Source organism: Microtus oregoni, unplaced genomic scaffold, assembly GCF_018167655.1.
Source record: "Microtus oregoni isolate MIOR12 unplaced genomic scaffold, Mior012 000059F_ref0000304, whole genome shotgun sequence".
Taxonomy (NCBI): Eukaryota; Metazoa; Chordata; class Mammalia; order Rodentia; family Cricetidae; genus Microtus; species Microtus oregoni.
The window spans coordinates 5,913,998-5,928,724 of record NW_024543835.1 but is presented as its reverse complement, the minus strand read 5'-3'; the positions used below and the strand labels follow the sequence as shown (position 1 = coordinate 5,928,724).

The following is a 14,727-nucleotide window of genomic DNA, read 5'->3' as shown; positions in this document are numbered from 1 at the left end:
TTCATCAATTATGATAGTATTCAGGCATCCGTACAGTCCTTCCCTTGGGATCCTGACAGGTTACTTCCTCAGCTGCAACCACTAAGAGCACCCCCTGTGCACATTTGCTTCCTTTCCCACCTCCATCCCTCTTGTACCCAGGGACCCGTCTCTGCTCCCTTCTCGGCCAATTTCACTGTCCCCTTCTCTCTTTTCTTCAAATAAACTTCCAATATGAGCCTTGTTGTATGGTGTGACTTCTCTTCACAGCATTTTTAAGTAAATTACAAAACAACTATAGGACCATAATTTCAAAATTTCTAAATCTTCAGACCTTGTACTGTCTGCTAGGTTTTTGAGAACAGAGAACTGTTATTGTTGGGATTGCAGAGCAAAAGTAGTGGGATGTGACAGGAGCAACATTAGGAACAACATTAGTTTTGGCTAGCACTGCTAATAGGTTCAGAAAACTGCAGCTCCACAGTTGGTACAGTTGGCCCATGTTCATTCTCTCTCTCTCTCTCTCTCTCTCTCTCTCTCTCTCTCTCTCTCTCATATATATATATATATACATATATATGTATGTATGTATAGATAGATAGATAGATAGATAGATAGATAGATAGATAGATATGGATATGGATATAGATATAGATATAGATAGATATGTCTGGTCTAAAAATATTAAAAATAAGAATGGACCACCATAAGTATTGGTCACATAAGGTTCTTTCAGAAGTATTGATGTCACTTCTTGGACTAGAAACAACAATAAGAGGATGGATTAGGAAAGTCTTCTATATTGAATTTTTTCCTAACTAAATGTGATACGTAAGCAAATTAGTCAGGAGTTAAAAACAGAAAATGTTACTGGAAAAATAAAAGGAAAAGAATGAGAAAAAGTGCTAAATGCATGATAGTTTTAGTAACATTTTCATACTGGGTACATTTTTTCACAGAGTTAATGCAGAAATATATTTAAACTACTTTCCCATCAACCATGGGATAAATTTATGCTTTCAAAAGATACATCTTCCTCCTCTTTTTTTGGATGAGAAAGCTGAGGCAAAGAAAGGTTAAGTGCCTATATCAAGGTCACAAAGCATCATGGTGACAAATGTAGGAATAAAATTTAATTCTGTGAACGTCAGTCTATGATTTACTCCACTAGATAATTAATAGTAAGACACTGTAGTTTTCATATTAGCTATGCTGATTGCAATGAAAGATTTATCATTTAGGTTCAACTGAAACACATTGTACTGAGACCTTTAATTCTTCTGCCAGTGATGTAATTAAATAGTGTATTTCTGGGTCTTGCTTGAGGGTAAAGGCATTTTTTTTCTTTATCTCTGTCTTTCAAAGTTGTATATTTTATCTTCATGTTAGGAAAATTGTTTTTGTTGAATACTTCAATGAATCAACAATGTTTTACTGACTTGCAGCCTTTCATGAACTAATAATAATGGATATACATATATTTAAAACATTCTTCTGCATGTTTGCTAATATGCCAGAAATAATGCCCTTGAAAACAAATATACATGTTGTTTTTAGTAAACTAAAGCACATCACATTGATAGCTATGGATATTTTTATATATAAAAATCTATCATATTTGGAACTTCAAAGGATCACTTATACACGCACAGTAACACATTCTTGTAATGGCAACTTTAAAGAGGCTGAGATAGGACCATCTCAAAGTCAATGCCAGCTTGGGTTACTTCACAAAACCATGTCTTAAAAATATTTTTTAAAAAATTTTGTACATATATTTAACATTATAGGTAAAAGGTAGATAAACTTTTCTGCAGCAAACTCTGAGTTTAAAATAATTTGTATATCTAATCTTGATCTGAAGTTTAGTCCCTAGAGAAAAAAAAATTCTTTTCTCTAAAAAGTATAAGACAGGCAAAATGTAAAATGCTTTATAGGCATAACCACCTACATTCACCAAAGACTACATTCACCAAAAACTATAAATACATTTTGGAGGTGTATTTAAAATTTAAATAAAATAATTGCCATCATATAGAGTGGGTTAGGTGAAATTGAGTTCTACTGCTTGCTTGCCATAATTTCTGATGTTCCTATGCTTATGGGCAATAAAGTCAGATGTAGGAGTATAAGAGCTACCTAATAAATAGTCACTAGAATAGTGATTTATATAAAAATAGAAACATATGTAATATCTAGATCTGCCCAAACTGAATTCTTTCAATTGTGTTCTGAAATGAAACGTGGTTAGATTAAATTGTGATATGTTACTGAGTATAGCATAGATAATTGAGTACAGGAATATCTCTTTAGGATTTTAAAATTTTTATCAAATGTTTAAATCATGTTTGGTATGTTTTTAAAGTATAATATTTTACAGAATAAGAGAGGCCATGAGAAACTGGGGGAGAACAAATATGGATTAATATTTAATATGGTCTTTTGTTTATTTTGGAGTACCTGAATATAGTGACATATCATGAAATGTGTCCTAAGTTTAAGCAAAAAATTAATTTACAATCTTAAGCATATACCTTATATACATGGTCTAAAAAAATTGGGATTTTCTAGTATTTTTCCTTTACTTTATTTACTTAATTTTTTGTTCCCCTTTTTTGCATAGTTTCTTTCTTATACAATATAATGTGAATACAGTTTCCCCTCTGTCTACCATTCCTCATTCATCCTTACTTCCTCTCCCATCTGGATCCACTCCGTTTTTGTCTCTCATTAGAAAAGAATGGGTTTCTAACAGGCAACAACAAAATATAATAAAATTAAAAAAAATCATATCAATTTTAACAAACTAAGCCAAAAGAAAAACAAAAGAGCCCTAAGAGAAACACAAGAGTCAGAGAATCACTTGTTCACACATTCAGGAGTCCCATAAAAGTATTAAACTGAAAACTATGATATGTAGGCAGAGGACCTAGTACAAACCCATGTAGGCCTGTGATTAATGCCACAGTTGTAGATGGACCAGTGGGCTGCGTCCCGCCACCCAGCTCCTGCACCTGCTAGCTTTACCCGAAATAATTACACACAAATTGTATTATTTTAAACACTGCCTAGTCCATTAGTTCTAGCCTCTTATTGGCTAATTCTCACATCTTGCTTTAGCCAGTATTTAATAATCTGTGTTGCACTACGAGATGTGGTTTACCAGGAAAGATCTTAACCTGCATCTATGTTGAGTGGGAGAATCATGGCAACTGCCTGACTGGGCTTCTTTCTCCCAGCATTCTGTTCTGTCTACTCCGCCTACCTAATTTTCTCTCCTATTAAAGGGCCAAGGCAGTTTCTTTATTAACCAATAGACAGATGACCCTCCTCCATCACACAGTCTCCATTAGTTTATAGGAATTTTGTTCCATTGATTTAGAGGGCCTTCTCCTGGTATCCTCTGTTCTTTTGGGGGATTAGCAATGCACAAGGAATACTTATATATGAACATGGTCTTTTAGATGTCGTTGATTAAAATATAGTAGTTTATATATGTGAAGTACTATAAATATATCTTTGTTTTATGCAGCTGATTAAAAGTGAAGTATAGTGTACATAAGCAGGATAAATAATGTATGTTTGAATTTCTATTTTTAATATGATTATAAATATTTATATATATACATGTTTATATTCAAATGTTCATGTAGATATCCCACTATACCTCTAAATTTATATTTTTCCCTTTTAAGATTTACTTTTTATGTTTTTAATTTAAATTTTTTGAGTAATGAATATTTGGGTACTGTGTTTATTTCATTTTCACTGTTCTATATCCCCTTCCAACTCTCCCTATAGCTTCCATTCCATCTCACAGTCAGAACCTTTTATTTGATGCTTTCTGAGTCCATTTAATGTTTCTCATTTGTATATGTGTTTAGAACTGACCACTTGGGTTTAGATAGCCTATCATACACTTCATTCCTGAAGAACACAGAGTCTTTTCATTCAGCAGCCATCTATTGCCTATAGATCTTCATCTTTCAGTAGAAGTGTATATTTTATTGGCTTCTCAATGTCACTTCTTTACTTCCAATTATCTGGTGAAAAATCCAATTTGCTATGATTCTATTATCTACTTCATAAAACTACTACTACTACTTCATATAACAAAGACCTGATTACCTGTGATTCTGTTTATATACTTATAGGAAGTGCTTAGAATGAGCCAAATCAAAGATATGTAGTAGAATAGATGTTACAGAGCTTTTGAGATGAAGTAATGGTGAGTTATTTTTTAATAGACAACAAGATTCTCAATTTCGGATGGATGATGAAAAAGTTCTAGAAGTGAATGCATTGGTACTTACTGTAAATACACTTCTTTACACTTCTCACCAGTAAATTTTATGCTTAAAATTGGCTGAAAATGTAAATGTTATATCACATACATTTCACCCTAAAATAATTTCAAAATACATGTTCATAACCATGTAATTTTCATTACCATATCAAAACCACGTTATACGATTCTCTTTTCCACTGCTTTATGTTGGCTCTGCGATTTGACAAGAAATGATTTTTCTATAAGTCTTTGAAGCTCCCACTTTTATGTCAGCACTTTATATTAAGTGATTTTAGTTTTCACATCAGCAAAACTGATTTTGCACTCAACATTGCATCTATTTCAATTTAGAAACTGGTGAGGAACATTTCGTTGGACAAGTTAAGGAAAAATTCCAACCAGTATATTTGATTTTCTCATTCCCATTGAATCTGAGATTGAAAATATACTTTAAAACAATAAAGTTCTTATGATGACAGGTGATTATGCATCTAAAAGTAAAGCTTTAAAGATGAACGAAGAACATAATAGAATACCAAATCTCAAAGATTTTTAAAAAGAATGTGACATATTTATGACATTGAAATCTAAGCATCATCAATAAAGACAGTGATAACTTCAGTTCTCCAAAGTAATTAGTAGTTTATTCCATGCAGCTTTATAAAACTTAGCAGCATACAATGTCACTACCAAAACCTGATTAAAATATTTTATAACAATTTATTTGTTATAAAATATATTTCATAACTATTTGCTAAATTAAATTGATGTTTTTATATAATGATACCTCTACATTCATACCCTAATTTAGTTTTATAGAGAAATAAAAAGCCAATATCATAATCATCTGTTAAATTACTAATTTTATTATTACCACTAAATGGACAAAATGGTTAAGTGTTGTTGGAGACCACTAGTTCATTTCCCAACCACCCTAGCTTGAAACAAACATACAGAAATCTGTATAAATTGGAGTACTGTTTGACCAATATCTTAAGCATATTTCTGGCTAACTCTTTTATCTTAAATTAATTCATTTCTATTAATCTGTGTATTGCCACATGGATGTGGCTTACCGGCAAGGTTCTGGTGGGCTCTGGCAAAGGTGTCTGTCTCCTACTCTCTGACTCTGCTTACTCTCTCTCAATATCTTTTCCAGCCTGGCTATATTATGCTAAGCCATTGGCTGAAAGCAGATTCTTTATTCATTAACCAATAACAGTGACACATATACAGAAGGACTTCCCACACCATTTCCCCTTTTCTGTTTAAATAAAAAGGGAGGTTTTAACTTTAACATAGAAAAATTACATATACAAAATAGTTATCAATCCAGAATTATAATTAAAGTATCTATACCTACTTTATCTTTTATCATAATTAAGGAAAACTATAACTAGCTATTCTTCAACTCCATAAAAGACTCCAGAAGGACATAATATTACCTAAGTAGACAGAAAATGCATTGTAAGCAACTTCCAAGGCTCTTAAATTGACAGAGCTATCTCTCTGCTTGGACAGTCACCTAAAGTTCTGTAACATTGGGTCATTCATCTTCAGTCTACCTTGACATAGTATCCAGCAGTCTTTTCTATGAAGCAGGAAATTTGAAGATCTGTTCTGCCTTGTAATTGCAAAGTCCATTAGTGTCCTGCAGAATGTCTGGCAGACACTTTAATGAAACAGGAACTCTAAAGTATGGTCTTACCTTTAAGCAAGTTCAGAAATCATTTTTCTGTGGGTCCTGCATATCCAGTTCACACAACATATCATCAAACAGTCCAGGCAAGAGCAGTTTCTTGACCAAATGGCTAACAAACTCTATAAGGAACCTCTTTGATATCCATCATCCTCTTGAAGTAGATTGGTGCTGCCAGGAGCATATGTGTCTCATTGTTGAGAAAAGACCTAAATTCTTAAAATATTTTAAATGTCCTATTTCATAGATCTTTACAAGTTTTGAAGATTATCTATCTAAATAAAATGTGTTTCTATATATTTAGAAAACCTAACTAACATGATTACAAACTTGACTATTATAGATGACTATCTATTAACCTGTATTTTTCAATTATACATTACATTTTTAAATGAGCTGTATAAACACAATATCTTAATCAAGAGCAGAAATATACATATGACAAAATTGACCTAAAATTTGTACCAATAGACCAAGATCCATACCAATGCAAAATATTCATATCTATAACATATTCCCTTTTAAATGTAAACATACTTTTATAAACAATATTTGGAGACTTAGGCATAGTTCTTACCAAACTGCTTCCTGGTTTTGTTGGTTGAAGTAATTTTTGGGGTGTTCTTGTGGACCTTTCAAGGGGATCTTGGTTCATTAAACCACATTAGTCTGGAAGGAATCCATAGGTTCTCATCCTCCGTGGAAGCAAAAGCAGAATCTGTTTTCCAAAACAACAAATCCTTAGATCCAAATTTTGAAGTCAAGATACCTTTAAAATATATATGCTTCTTTAGTTTAGCAGTCCATACAATGAAATGTCTGATGGAGGAGGGTCTACAAATGTCTCTCTGTATTTAGTTCATTCACAGTAAAAATCTCAAAGAAAACACTATAATATACATAATTGAGACTCTACATGTATATTCCATCTTTATGTGGCTTATTTTTCTTACTCTATTACTTTTTCTATAAGTTTACTCTGTCTCTTTAAAGACTTTGTTTGATTTTAAAAAAATACATTTATTTCTTTTTATAACTCTCTATACTCTTTTTCTTCTCTCTCCCAAGCCTACGTGCATTTTTTAAATACACTGTGACACATTTAGAGGTCTTTTTCATCTGAATTTGCCTTAATGTGTATCTGTAATCTTTTTCTGACCAGGATCACTTCTTAAAATGCTAAGCAGTGTGGTTAGGACTAAGGCTCCTTTGCCTTTTGGTTCCACTTAATCCAACATGGTGGAGGTCCATTCACTGTCTCTGAGACTGTTGGGTGGGAGCCATCCTCATGACCTCAACTATGGGTAGCACTGTGCAGCATGTAGATCCTTTTTATCTGAGTAAAAGCTAAATCTGCAATGCAGCACACTTCATAGCCTGGAAATATCTGTGTATGGCAGTAACAATCCTCCATGCTCTTCTGTCTGTGTACTCCTTGCCGACCAAATCCTGCTGCTAGCTCAGGTGTGGGTGCTGAGAGACCGGCATGCTTTCAGCTACTTTTCTCATAACCCTGAGTGGGCATATAATCACCTGGACCCAAAATGTGTGGCTGGTCACATGGGTAAACCCCAGTCATCCAGGCATCAATCTGTAGGCAGATGCCACTGGTTCATTTCTCTACTGCCCTGACTTGAAATAATCACACAGAAATTGTATTAATTGCAATAATTTTTGACCAATAGTTTAAGCATATTTCAGACTAACTCATTTCTTAAATTAACCCCATTTCTATTAATCTGTGTATTTCTATGTGGCTGTTACTTTTCAGGAAGGTTCGGGTGTGCTCTGTTGGAGGCATCTGACTCCTGCGGATAACTACATTGCTTTTCTCTGACTCCACCTACTCGCTCTATATATTTTTTTCAGCCTGACTGTATTCTGTTAAGCCATTGGCTGAAAGCAACTTCTTTATTCATTAACCTATAAAAACAACACATATACAGAAGAACTTCCCACACCAATTAAGCATGTATAAGTGTTTGCCTTCATTACTGACAAACAGAGTTCAATCCCTGGGTCCCACTGTATCATGAGCCTCCCCATATTTGTTCCATTATTTTTAATATGTTTTGTTGATATTGTAATATAATTACTTAATTACTCCTCTTCTTTGTCATCTCTCCCACCCCTCTCTCTAGCTCTCTCTCAAATTTATGGCCTCTTTTTATTGTTACATTTGCACATATATTCCTAAATTTGTAAGCATAACCCATTGAGTCTATATAATGTTACTTGTATGTGTGTGCTTTTAGAGCTGACCAGTTGGTGTTGGATAACCAAATACTCTAGGTGAAGCATTCCTTAACTACGTATACCTCTTTCTCTAGGGTTATGGCCTCCTGAACTTTCACCCTTACATATTAGCAATGTCTACTGGTGTCTTCCTTGTTTAGGTCTTGTTTAGGCAGCAAATGTTGATGAGTGTAGCTTTTTTAACACTTCTCGAAGAAACAAACTCAGAGCAGAATTTATTTGTCTTTAGCAATATCCCTGAGCCTTGGGTGCAAAAGTTATGTTGCAGATATATCAGCTGAGACTGGGCTACACACATATCCATTTTGTTTGTTGTGGTTTTCTGTCATGTTCTCCATCTAATACAAAAAATGTTTCTTAATGGGGGGGAAGAGCTACATATATCTGTGGGTATAAGCATAAATATTTAAAATGTAGTTAGGTATTATGGTGGGGACTCCCAAAACATTAAAGGCTTCTTGTTGCCCTTGTTTGCCTCCCAGAGGTGGAAGATAAGTTTAATGCCAAAGACATCATGCATTTCAGAAATAGGACTCAGAAGACTTAATCTAGATATAACCAAAAAGCTATCTCTGAGCTAGCTTTCATAATATGAGACATGCCATGCAAGCTTCGCGAGAAGAGAAACAACTAATAGTCCTAGTCAGCTATGATGCCTATGAACTACAACAATCAGCATGGCACAATAACCTTAAGGTGTAGTAGTGTCATGCATGCCTTGGTGACAACACACTGCTCTCTAATTGAACTAAAGGCCAGTTCAACAAGAGAGAATTTATTTCTGGTATGAGAAACCTAGCCAATTTTTCAGGGCTAGTGCTTCTTGAAAACTGCAGCAGCCACTTTATTAAACCAACACACATGTAAGTGTAATAAAAACAATAAAAAAATTCAAGACATTTGTTACTTGGTATAATTAAAACCAAGCTGATTGTTTGACCAAGAGGTATCTATTGAAATTGTTGACCTTATATCATCTCAAATTTAGTTCGAGTAAATTCATATTATATTTCAAAATTAACATCAATCCATAGAATCAACAATTGTATCACTGCAAAATCACTCCCACTCCCAAAATCCTATTGCTTTACTATGTAGTCAGTGCTAATAAACTGAGTTCTGATTTTTTATTTGTTCAAAATTAAGGAAAAAATAGAAACATTAAGTATTTTTCTATTTTTCTCATCTTGTTTATTATTCTTAATTGTTATCCAATTTCAGTTTTCTTCCTTCTTAAACATCAGATTAACAAAAACTTATGAAGAAATGTAAATTAAAGCATACTAATGAAATCATAGAAAATACAAAAGTTTAAATGGACTAATCATATCACTACTTTTCTAGATTTTAAGACCTTATTGATGTGCCATTAAATGTTAAAAATTAGAAGAATTCTGAATAACAGGAAAACAACTAATTTTCTACAAAATTTGTGATTTGAGAAACTATAAATGACTAAGAAAGTCCAGATATTGTGATATTGTGTTTTGATATGAGAAGTTAATAACATAGTAAGCATTTAAATAATGAAGTTCGTTCTCAAATTTTAACAGTCTAAAAGCATATTTATTATTTTGAGTTCTATGGGAAAGGTGAATAACCATGTTACAGGGTTTTTACATATCACTCCATAATAGCAAATGCTTTCTTGTTGAAAAAAAATGAGTGCTAATGCTTAATTTTATCTAATAAAAATATTTTATTATGTATATTTAGATTAGTTTGGTAAGCTTCCTGAAAATAGACATTTTATTCTTCATGTAAAAATATATGACATGCATCCTAAGAGTATTTCATATTTTCATTTCTCAAAAATGCTTGACCAAGGTTTTTAGTCATTATATTAACATCTGTTGTTCCATCTGGTGAACCAAAAAAAGCCAATGTATTCTAAATGGATAGTTCAGCATGAATATGCAAATTAATGATATTTCATGACTTCTGTATAAAATGTAAAGAAGTCGCTTCTTCCATGCCTTAAGTAGAAGACCTTAATATATATATTTCTTCATCATCTGTTGGGTTGAGCATTGGACTCCATTTCAGCAAATCAACAAGAACTTTCTGTAATATAAATGGCATCAAAGATTCTTTAGGAATGTCATATGCCTTGTCTGAAATAACCTACTGCAATACATTTTCCAGGAAAAGAAAAAAATACACACAGCTAGGAGATATTATCTTGAAATACAGAAGTACTATATGTAGCCACAGCTATGTTCAAGTGCCAACAATGTACATTCTAGAACCATTAATGAGTACTTAGTGTTAGTTATGTTCTGTTTAGATACTGTCATTACTTGCTTCATAAGTAAACCCAAGTATATTCTAAGCACAAACATAACTACTATTTTATCTACCTTCAAATTTCATAATATATATTTACATATGCATTTTTGTCTTAAACAAGTTACAGCTACAAAGCACATGATACACCTTTATTTAAAGTTACAATTCAAGAAATAAAATATGCAGAAGATATATGCAAACTTGTTTTTGATTAAAATCAACCTTTTTGAATTTATGGAAAATTATGGCTGATAGGTATCAACAATATATAACATGAAGATCAATATAGACCTTCTCAAAGTATTACCTGAAAATAAAATGTGTGTAGCTTGGTATTATTTTAATACTGTCAATGAAATTCTTAATGATATATCTTTTCAGAATACTAAAGTCACTAATAGTTGTTAGCATCAAACACAACAGGTATAAAATATAAAATATGTGAAAAATATCTCTCAATATTAAAACTATTTCTTATTATGTAGCCACTTAGAAATAAATTATTTACTCTTCATTGGTAATTGTGAAATTGCTAAATTCTATTAAAACAATAGGCTGAAGACAAAGATAATACAATTATTTTAAATGATGCTTTCCTTTTTGGAACATAATCAGATCATTTTATGTTAATCTACTTTCTCCTTGAATTAAATAAACCAATTGTGTTGACTTGTCTTCATGTATTGTTTGTCTTTGAACATGATCATTTGCATCTATGAAGCAGAAAAAACTTTATGTAACCTGGTAGTCACTTTTTTAATACTGGAGGGGGTTAACCTATGAATCACATTTGCCAGAGAGGCAGTCTGTCACTGAACAACATTACTAGTCCTCCTTTGATCTTTTGAAATGTGTTCATTTTGTTTGAGTATTTTGAAAAAATTATTTTTAACTATCTTTTCTCATTTTACATACACTCCTTTCCCTCCATATTACCCCACTCCATTCCCCCTCATTCTATCTCCTGTCCATTCCCCAGAGAGGGTAAGGCTTCCCATGGGAAGTCAACAATGTCTTGCACATTGTTTTGAGGTAGGGTCAAGACCCTCCCCACTATATTTAGGCTGACCAAGGTATCCCTCTAGAGAGAATGGGTTCCAAAAAGCTAGTACAAGCAGTAGGGATAAATCCTGGTCTCAGTGCCAGTGGCCCCACAGTCTTCCCCAGTCATACAACTGTTACCAACATTCTGAGGGCCTAGTTTGTTTTATGCTAGTTCCTTTGCTATCAGTTTTTGGGCTCCTATTAGCTCAGGTAAGCTGTTTTAGTGGGTATCCCCACCATGGTCTTGACCTCTTTGTTCATATTCTCACTCCTCCCACTCTTTAGCTGGATTTGGTAGTTCCATTGTGTTCCATTGTGGGTATCTGCATCTGCTTCCATCAGTTGCTGGATGAAGGTTTTAGGATGACATTTAAGTAAGTAATCAATCTCAACAGAGGGCAAGGCCAGTTCAAGGCACCCTCTCCACTATTGCATAGAGTCTTAGCTGGGATCATTCTTATTATCACTGAGAATTTCTCTAGTGCCAGGCTTTTTTTGAGTCCCATAATGGCTCCCTCAATCAAAACATATCTTTCCTTGCTTTCTGTCTCCATCCTTTGGCATCTCGACCTTCCCTCACTTCTCCCCCTTTTCCCCCTTCTTCCCTCCCTTCTTTCCCCACCCCCACACTCCTAATTTTCTCAGGAGATATCTATTTCCTTTTCCAAGGGGATCTATATATGCCTCTCTTCGCATTTGCCTTGTTACGTAGATTCTCTGGGGTCATGTACTATAAGCTCATTATCCTTTGCTTACAGCTAGTATCCACTTATGAATAAATACTTACCATGCTCATCTTTCTGGGTCTGGGTTACCTCACTCAGAATGTTTTTTTCTAGTTATATCCTTTTGCATGCAAATTTCAAGATGTCATTGGTTTTTTACAACCGAGTAGTACTCCAGTGAAAACAGCTTGGTATTGGCATAAAACAGAGAGGTTGACCAATGGAATCAAATCATAGACCAATATTAATCCACACACTTGTGAACACCTGATTTTTGACAAAGAAGCTAAAATTATACAATGGAAAAAAGAAAGCATCTTCAACAAATGGTGGTGGAATGAGTGGATGTCAGCATGTAGAAGAATGAAAATAAAATAGACCCATATCTATCCCCATGTACAAAACTCAAGTCCAAATGGTTTAAAGACCTTACTATAAATCCAATGGCACTGAACCTGATAGAAGAGAATGTGGTGAAAGTAGCCTTCAATGTATGAGCACAGGAGATCACTTCCTAAATATAACACCAGTAACACAAACACTGAGAACAAAATAAATAAATGGGACCTTTGGAAACTGAGAAGCTTCTGTAAAGCAAAGGACACATTCAATAAGACAAAATGGCACTCTACTGGATGGGAAAAAATCTTTACCAACCCCACTTCAGACAGAGGACTGATCTCCAAAATATAAAATGAATTAAAGAAATTGGGCATCAAAATTCCAAATAATCCAATAAAACATGGGGTACAGACTTAACCAGAGAACTCTCAACAGAATAATCTCAAATGGCAAAAAGACACTTAAGGAAATGTTCAACATTCTTAGCCATCATGGAAATGCAAATCAAAACGTCTCTGACATATCCTCTCCCACCAGTCAGAGTGACTAAGATCAAAAACACCAATGATAGTTTATGCTAGAGAGAATTTGGAATAAGAGAAACACTCATCCATTGCTGGTAGGAATGCAAACTTACACAGCCACTTTGGAAATCAGTATGGCTTTTTCTCAGATAATTGGTAAACAACCTACCTCAGGACCCAGCAATACCACTATGGAACATATACCCAAAAGATGCTCAATCATACTACATAGGCATTTGTTCAACTATAATCATAGAAGCATTATTTGTAGTAGCTAGAAATTGAAAACAACCTAAAGCCCCTTAACCTAAGAATAGATAAAGAAAATGTGGTGCATTTACACATTAGAGTACTAATCAGTGGTTAAAAAATCTTATTTTGAGTTTGTTTGGAGATGGTATACCTCTGTGTAGCCATAATGTCCCAGAATTCACTATGTATGCCAGGATGATATCACAATGACAGAGATCTGTCTTTTGTCACTGGAGTGGTAAGATTAATGGTGTGTACAATCACACCTGTGATTTTGAGACAGGGTCTCACTAAATTGTCCTAGCTAGAATTGAACACACTCTATAGTCTAAAACAAGCCATACACTTGGATTATTTCTTCTTCCATATCCCAAGTAGCTGGTATTACATGTATGTGGCAACAGATCTGATAAAGAAGATAATCTTTAGGTATCCTTAAACATTGTTAAAGTCAAAAAAGAAGTCAGGTAACCTTTTGTGATTTTATTTTAATTGATCAATGTGGATAACACATTTCAATTTACTTTAGAAGCAAAGACTGGGAAATGTAGCTACCTTTCATGTGATCTAGGGAACATTGACCACATATATCTTGAATAATTCAGATGAAGCACACTGGTTCTGTATGAAAAACCAGTATACAAAACAGAAAAAGGAGATTTCCTTCATTTTGCCATTTTCTAGGATGACAGGATTTAGATAAAGTCCCACATTTTCTGGTATGTGGAAGGAATGACTATGAGGATTGTTAAATAATAAGATGCTAATAGGTTAATGATTTGTATACTCATAGCAGGATGTAATATTAGAGAAGAGAACATTAATAAATAACAATAGTATCCTGTTTTAATTTTTAATTTTTGACTTCTAAGGACTTATCTAAGTATGTTACATTATGGACTCGTTTAAAAACGTCCATCAATCATTCAACATTTCCAGACAGCAACATCATTTTCATTTTAAAGACAAAAATCTTAGCGATTAAGTGACGTGACAAGACTGTTAGTGAGGAATACTTCTGGATCTCATAATTATTTCAGCCAATGATTCCCATCAACTGCTCTGCTTTTTTTTGCATAAATACAAAACATTCTTTGTCTAGTTAGCTCAGGAATATAAGCTACTTGGGTGTAAGATACATTAAACATTTTTTTACTATTTGGAATATCAAAAATATGTAAACTATTTACAATTCTGAACCCTAGTTTGGAAAGAAATGAAGATTTCTATAACCACAATGATTTCATTGGAAAGGTAGTATAGTAAACAATACAGCGAACATTTACTGAGCACATTCCATACCCCTATATGAACTTTCTCAGTCTGTCA

At 33.6% G+C, this 14,727-nt stretch overlaps 1 protein-coding gene across 1 annotated transcript in view; it reads left to right on the top strand.

Annotated features, from left to right (window-relative positions):
• LOC121439038 (interleukin-1 receptor accessory protein-like 1) overlaps positions 1–14,727 on the top strand; it is a 729,117-nt gene that overhangs the window by 183,510 nt on the left and 530,880 nt on the right.